Below are 7,716 nucleotides of genomic sequence, written 5' to 3'. Positions count from 1 at the left end.
CTCCCGTGCTTTATAATGAACCTGTCCTATCAAATCTTCTGAATTGTTCTGTTGCTCTACCATTCTCCATTCAGAATTTTAACTGACAATCCCAACGGTAAATAGTAACTTCACTATGGAATAGCTGAAGAAACACATTGCCACTGGAACAACAGTCACCAGAACAACAAAACCAGAATGAATCAGTTACTGCAACAGTCACTGCAGAGAATGGTACCACTGTGAACTGAGTGTGCTACATCAAATTGGTGGCATTTTCACCCCTCACAACCTTTCTGAGCACGGATATAAGACACCTCTACTAACCCAATCCATCCCTTGCTAAATTACATAAAAGGATTGCAGCAGCATTAAGTGACTCCACACTGACTGCAGAGGTCGAACACCCAGAACTCACGTCCTTCCCTCACACAAATTTCCACCAGAACTCTCATTCATTTCCAGAGTGCTAGTATTTTGCTCAGTGTGCTTCTGAACCAGGGGGAAACAACCCGAGTTTTATCACCCATTGGGTAACATATCAGCAGTGTGCACTTCAGGTTGCTAACGTGCTGGAACCACTGCCTGCCTTACCCTGTCAGTTCTCTCTCACGTTCCTATCCAACAGGCAGCCTCGGATCCAGTGAAGGAAACTCCTACACAGGAACAATCAGACCTCATTTGCATTCTCTGCAACACAGAAGTGTAAGAAAAGAGTATAAACTCAAACGCTTATTACCATATAGTTTATTCTTAAATTTCAAGTCAATATGACTTTTGAGCAATCTAGTATCTTGCGAAGTGAATTTCAGATTCTTGTAAGTAACCAAGACCGTTATCTTATAATCAACTTAAGAGCGGCTCACCATGTCAAGCCCTCTGCTCTCAAAAAATTGATTTTTATGTGGATGGAATACAAAAGTTGATATTAAGAGGTATTTCCACTTCCCCCTCTTGTTACTGTAAAAAAATCATATGCTGCACAGCACTCAGTGGAAAAGAGGTAAATATTGAAAAATTCATTGCAAACGAAAATCTCATTCAAACACCACAATTTTCCAAAAACTGTCATTTCAGGACAACAGGAGTAAGGAAACAAAATTAATTTTAAAATACACTTTGTGAAACACAAGGCCTTAACTACTCACTTATAAACTATGCTGTACTTATATTCTACAATATGGAATTACTCCTTATGAATATATTCTTTCCCAGAGTAATCAAAAAAGTAACTACACTGTTGCAAAAAGATCTACCAGGAACTGTGCTCTAAAAAACAGCTAACAAAGTAAGAAATTTGGGATTCTAACCTAGTCACATAGTGCATGATGCAAGCATTAACTTTCTAAATATACAAAAATATGTTTTCAGTCCAAGAATCTAAATCTGAACAGTACTTTTAAGATGAATTTCTAATGTTTGAAATTAGCTGTGGAACTGAATTTAAGCATCAATATTTCAAATACATCTGTATGCAACAGAGTATGAGAAGAAATCGGTAATTTTTAAATATTCGAAAGAATTATGAAAAAACCTTTCTGAGAAAAACTACTCTAAAAAATAGAAACTATTCAGGAATCAGAAAAATAGCAACACGAAAAGGGACACAAAAGTGCTTCCTCTCATGAATTTCTAGGCACATTATGCCTCTCCATGGTTTTTAAGATCTGGCAGATGAACACCTAAGAGGACAAGCAGGATCATTACACAATTGTGAAATACCAGCTCCACACACAGAAGGAAATAGAAACCACACACTACAACACAGACAACCTACAATAGGCTGTTTATCCAACTCTTACATTTTATTTCCCTTTAGTACGCCATTAAAAAAATACTGATTTGAGTTTGTCAAATGTGTTAACTTATCAAACTTCCAAAATCCACAGTGATATTTTAGTATGTTAAGAAAAAAAACAGGAAATGTGCTGTTCAACTAACAGTTGAACTGTTATATGATACTAAAGGCTAATCCAGATACAGTCAACACACCAAGTACACGTGTGAATGCCCAGTGTGGCTGTCTACAGTCTGGTTTCCCCCAAAGACAAATGTTCAGCACAGAATTTCTAATTTATTCAACACAATCTTTTTCCTACTGCATGCAGAGCTGCTCTCAGCAATACCAAAATCTTGAGAAAACTTTCATCAGGAAACAGACTTTTTTAAACCACACAGAAAAAAGCCAGAGTAACCTCAGTCTGGAAGTCAGGATGCTTCCCTATCCCATGGGACTCCCCAGGCTAAAGGCTGGGCTCAGACCTTTCCCCCAGCAATGACTATCCTCATCACTATGCTATGGCCTATTTTGGGCTCTGTCTTCCAAGCTGCTTCACCACATACACAATTCCTCAGGAATTTCAATATTCATAAAACATTTTGAAAGGTACCGGTTTCATCCCAAAAGAGGCAAAGGAGGCATAATCTCAGCAGTTCCTCAGGAAGGAAACATTTGCCTGCCCAAAAGAAATTAGATGCTCCTAAGCATTTCTACAAACTACTGTATGCAATAGTGCAGACTGTTAGCATATGTTATTTGTGCAAAACAATACTTCAAGGAATGTTGAGTCAGTCCCTCAGATGCTCTTACCTTGTTTCTATTAGAGAATACTCGAGTTTCATACTTGTCCTTCTGTGCATATAGTTTTCAAAGACTCTGAAAAATTATTCTGCAATCCCATAACTTCTTTATGAACTGATCATTTCTCAGCTGATTTATAAGCCAATGCCCAATTAATACCTTTTCATTGCCACTCTAGTCCATCCTAGTTTAAAAACCAAACCTTGCCACAAGCACATGAGCTATATCAGCTAACAACTGCCAATAATTATCTGAACAGCCATTTATACTCCTTTCAGTTATTATGAAATCTTCTGAAACTTGAATAGGATGAATTGACAGATGTGTAACTATTTCAGCAGTGCAGTCCATATCAGCACCCCCAAATCCAAGCTGAAATTCCCCCATGCCACCCATCCTGTCAATCTTGAAGCCAATGCCTTGCTTAAGACCAATGGAGATTTCGCCACCTATTTCAGTGAGGCCAAGATAACTTCTGTAGTTGATTTATCTCAATAAATTCAAGCTTCAACACCAGATCTTGAAATTCCGTGCTTGGATCAAGTTCACAGTAAAACTACTGCAAGTTCCACCTGAGACAAGGTGTAAGATCAGAGTTCACAAAAATAATCAATCAGTCTCTCGCAATGAAGTTAAATCTTTCTCCCCAGACCTCCCCTCTCTTCACTTCACCACCCTTTCTTAATACCTTCAATGAGAAAAAGGTTACTGTGCTACATTTTTACAGTGATTTTGCCTGCTTGCTTTCTATTTCTTTTGGTAAGGGTTCCCTTAATTCTAGAACATTTTAAAATTACTGCAAGAAAAGAAAGGAATAAAAAAAACCTTGATAGTCTCTTTGTGCTAGTTAACGATGGTAATTTTTGTCTAAAACTTCAACAATTCTCAAATAAAGCAAAAATAATACCAACAGATGAGTTGGGCTTTTTTCCACAAGGAAAGCAGGAACAAATTAATATTTGAAAATAAGGATACACACATTCATTTAACTATGTGATGACCTTGAAAAAACCTCAGTTCAGGCTGGTCCTTATGCATCTAGTTGGTGTGACAAGGGCCTTCCCAAAACTGCTCATTCTGACTTTAAAACAGTGGCAGCTCACAATGAATGTCAGAACAGTTTATTATTGTCACTGCTTCCCCTCTGCCATAAGAAAGAAAATCACACTTGTCTTTGTAGATAATTTCCATGTCTATGCTGGCCCGGGTATATGAAAATTAAAAACCTTTCAAGTACAGATGCAGCTTATTCCAGCAGAACCACTGTAAGGAATTCTGCCAACTCTCTGAACAGAGTGACTACTTTATCAGAGAGGCTCTTATGCTTGTTCTGTAGCCACTACTTAGTCAGGAATGACACACTTTCACGCTCTCACTACTACATCTACCCTAAAAAGCACCAGCCATTAGATTTACCACAAGCTTAATACAGCATAAAGAGGCACGATCATTGATCATTAGAGCCTCATGGTGAAACCTAACTGCAGTTACGAAGATACAACTTCTCTGGAACCCATATGGATACCAGCAAAATTCTGGAAAAGACAGCAGGGAGCATACCCAGGCATCCATGACTGCAAAGCCCTTCAGCTCTAGACTATGGACTTAGCTCTGCCACAAAACTTCAAGAATACAGAAAGGGACCTTGGAGGAAACTGGAAATGCAGCTTATACTAGCACAACTTTGGGGCTTTCCTCTCAGTAAAATTAAACTAAATACATAAACTGTACTGGAAAAGGACACTTGAAGGAGCTGGGGCAGGAAAGCTGCACATCCATAAGGTGATGTTAATACTTAGCTACAGTAGAACCATCTCTTGTACCACTGACCTCAACTGAGTCCACACATTTACCAAGAGCATTTTCAACTCAAGAATACAGGTATCATATACAAAGCAAGCACTCGAAGTATGAAAAAAATAAGCACACACCTAAACACACGAGCATCACGCCAGTGAGTAAGCCAAGGTGTATCAATGGAAGCACAACCAGGCTACTGTATCAACAGGGTGAGCCTCACACTCCTCCAGCAATGTAAACAAGCGATACCCAATGCAAAGTGCTACTTGCAACAACAACAGCAACAAACTTTTAAGCTCAGACAGACAAAAACACATCTAAAAAGAACTGGTCTGGAATATTTAAGTACTACCCAACAAAGATCTCAACTCAAGATGAGCATACACCATGCTTTAATGCAAGCAGGCCAGTGTGCAGATTATATATAGTCATTTGGCAAGTATTAGGCCCTGAGAGAATATAAGCTGGTCATTTTTATCCCATTTCTTTGCTATTTTCACAAATTAATTAAAAAAAAACATGCACAATCTCCCAGACATTAGGACATAATAGAGAAATTTTATTATATAAAAGCACACTATCATTAAAAAAAAATTCATTATCTTGATCCCAAGATTCCTGTTAACAAAAGTAATCACTTCAAGAAGCAGTGACTTCAATGAGGTTCAAAGATTTCTGAAATATGTGAACAAATACTGTACTCCACACTCAAAATATCTGTAAACAATTAAAGTTTTACAGCTGGTGTGGTTTTTTCAAAGCTAAAATGTTAATAAATTTGACCCCCAAAAGTCTTTAGAAAAGACAGTTTATATCCAGACAATTTTTTAGTATATTCCAAGCAATGAGTGTGTGTTTAAAACCCTTCCACTTCAATGGGCAAAAAATTTAAACAGCCTTAGAATTATTCCTGAATTTTAGAAAATCTCCCACTTCCATCCAGAATGAGCAACAGGAATGGGGAAGCCCTCCTCTGGTGTGTCAAAAAACAAAAACCCAAGAACTACACAAGCATTCCACACTCCTCAGCGGGCACAGCCTAAGTTGGTCTGGCAGCACACTTTGCTCTTCCCAGGTACAGGTGATGTTGGCATTAAACTCAAGCCTCATGAGCTTTGAGCAGATCGTACAGAAATGTTAAAACAAAAAAAAAAGTGGTTTTGGAAAAAAAAACCCAGGCAAGTATTTTCAGTCCTCTTCCTAAAAACAGCACCAAAACAAAACCTTAAAATTATATTGAGGTCGAGCTGCCAAATTAAGTCATTTAGAAAAGACAGCTTCCTCTACGATATAAAGGAGCGATGAAAACTTGAAAATATGCTAGCCCCTCCCCCCACCAAAAAATTACAAAGATAGTAACAGCAACAAATAAAGCAACCTAGCCACCAAAAAATTACCTATGCTTTTATTTTTTGCAAGCGCTTTTAAAGGTACTGAAGCCTTTTCAATGAAGAATACCTTGCCCTATGCACTACACTGGATCCTTTTTTACAGGTGGATTTCTTTTTCAATGTCATGTTTTATTTTTTTGGTCATTTTTTTGGTTCCGAACAAGATGTTCTTTCAAATTTTTTTTTAAATTCCTATACTCTGAATGACAAGAAACACGTATTTCAGAGGTAAAAAAACAAGCTTAGAAAGGGATGTTGGCAGGCTTGAAGCTGCGCCCACGGGCCCCTGCGAGCTAAGCCTGTTTAACACCCCCCTCAAGACAGTAACCAAAGACTAGGAAAGGAGTGTGGGGAAAGGGAGGGAAGCAAGGCTTTTAGGATTTCGCGGAGAGGCTCCCAAAGCCCAAGACAAGAACGCTTCCCAGACAAGACACAGAAATATGGCCCGAGCTGGGCGCGACGGCACCGCCCCACACGGCGCGGCGACAGCAGAAAAGACCTTAAAATGGCGCCCGTGGGGGAGGAGAGCGGGTGAAACTGCGCAACAAACGCTGGCAGGGAGCCAGGCAGCGCCATCTTCCCGCTCCCCCGCGTAGCCGGGGCTGCCTGCCCGCCGAGCCCGGGCACGGCCGGGGCCGCCGCCGGAGCCGCTTTCCCCTCTTCTCTGCAGTTCCTCGGCCACCCCGCCCTGCCGAGCCCGGGGAAGGAGAGGAGCGGGGAGCAGGGAATGGCGAAAGGCAGAGGCCTCCTCCTTCCTCCCCACAGTGATTAGAAACAGTTCTAAGTAAATATCAACGTGCTTTCTATACGTCGTTCGATTTTGCCCGGCTTTTAACATCTCTATGCCTGTTTTCTGCCATCATCTGTAACTGAATTTTGCAATTAATACCAAAAAAGCAAAATATCATTTACATACTGAATACCACTCGTGACTCAATAAATGTTAACAGTGAGCATTTCAGAAAACCCCCTCCACGACCGACTACTGTTTCAAGCCACAAGTAAAAAATGTATTTACAAAATACTGCTTCTTTTACGCAAAATAATCCCAGCAGCACAAAGGATAGGATTCACATCCATTCTACAACGAAGCCAAAGGGGTCACTCCAGAAAGAGACGCTTTATTGTGTTTTAAAGAGGCGTTACAATTAAATATTATTTCTCTCCAAAAGAAAAAAAAATTAAATAAAACAAAAAGCACATCGAAAAACTTGGTCCCGAAAAGGCGAAAAAAAGCGCATTAGCCCAAACCTACCGCTCGAGCATTTCGCGCACCCACAAAAAGCGGCACCGTTTCCATTCCTCGGTTAAAAGCAGGAGGCACGGAGCGATTCGGAGGAAATTGCAAATAAAAAACCAAACAAATCAAATCAAATCTAGTGGCGACACCGAAAACGAGGAAATGAGTGAAAAATAAATCCCCAGAAGGTACAAATCTGAGACACAAGCTCAAAGAAAAGACAAGATTAGGGTGGTGGCGAGTGGACGGGGGAAAGGAAAAAATCAAGCCATGAGTGAAAAAGGGAAAAAGAAAAGAAAAATCCTTCCCAGCTGCACAGCCAGGAGAGAGACGAAGTGTCTCCATTTTCCCGACGAGGAGGAAGAAAAGACTGTTTCACAGACCACAGAGCTTTAGAGAAAAGCAAAGAAACGAGGGGGGAAAAAAAAGAGGGAGGAGATTTGAAAAGATTATTTTTCTTTCTCCCTCACACACTCTCTCTATCCCCCTCTCTCCCTCTCACTCTCTCTCTCACACTCACACATACACACACACACACACACTCTCTCTCCCTCCTCTCCTCTTTCCATCCCTCTCTTGATGGCCATCAAGGGGGCGGAAAATAAAAAAAAAAAAAAAAAGACAACAACAACAACTAATTTTAAACCGGCTCAATCAATGAGTCATTAAAAGAGATTTTTCTTCCCTCCTCTCCTGAATTTGCATGGCATCAGCAAGAAGGAGAA

The 7,716-nt window shown here is 40.1% G+C and overlaps 1 protein-coding gene across 6 annotated transcripts in view; it reads right to left on the bottom strand.

Annotated features, from left to right (window-relative positions):
- GLTSCR1L (GLTSCR1 like) overlaps nt 1–7,716 on the bottom strand; it is a 36,926-nt gene that overhangs the window by 28,548 nt on the left and 662 nt on the right. For 2 of the 6 annotated variants that reach the window (XM_017744825.1, XM_017744822.1), the window contains exon 1: nt 7,007–7,699. The exons of 2 other annotated variants lie outside the window; for them this stretch is intronic. The gene's annotated coding sequence lies outside the window, so the exon portion shown is untranslated. Of the gene's footprint in view, nt 1–573; nt 670–7,006; nt 7,700–7,716 lie in introns of those variants that run through there. 2 more of the 6 variants (XM_017744824.1, XM_017744823.1) reach the window with 2 other exon arrangements.

The sequence above is a fragment of the Corvus brachyrhynchos genome, unplaced genomic scaffold, assembly GCF_000691975.1.
Source record: "Corvus brachyrhynchos isolate BGI_N302 unplaced genomic scaffold, ASM69197v1 scaffold258, whole genome shotgun sequence".
Classification (NCBI taxonomy): Eukaryota; Metazoa; Chordata; class Aves; order Passeriformes; family Corvidae; genus Corvus; species Corvus brachyrhynchos.
The sequence above is the reverse complement of the archived record's forward strand: the minus strand, read 5'-3'. Positions and strand labels throughout refer to the sequence as shown.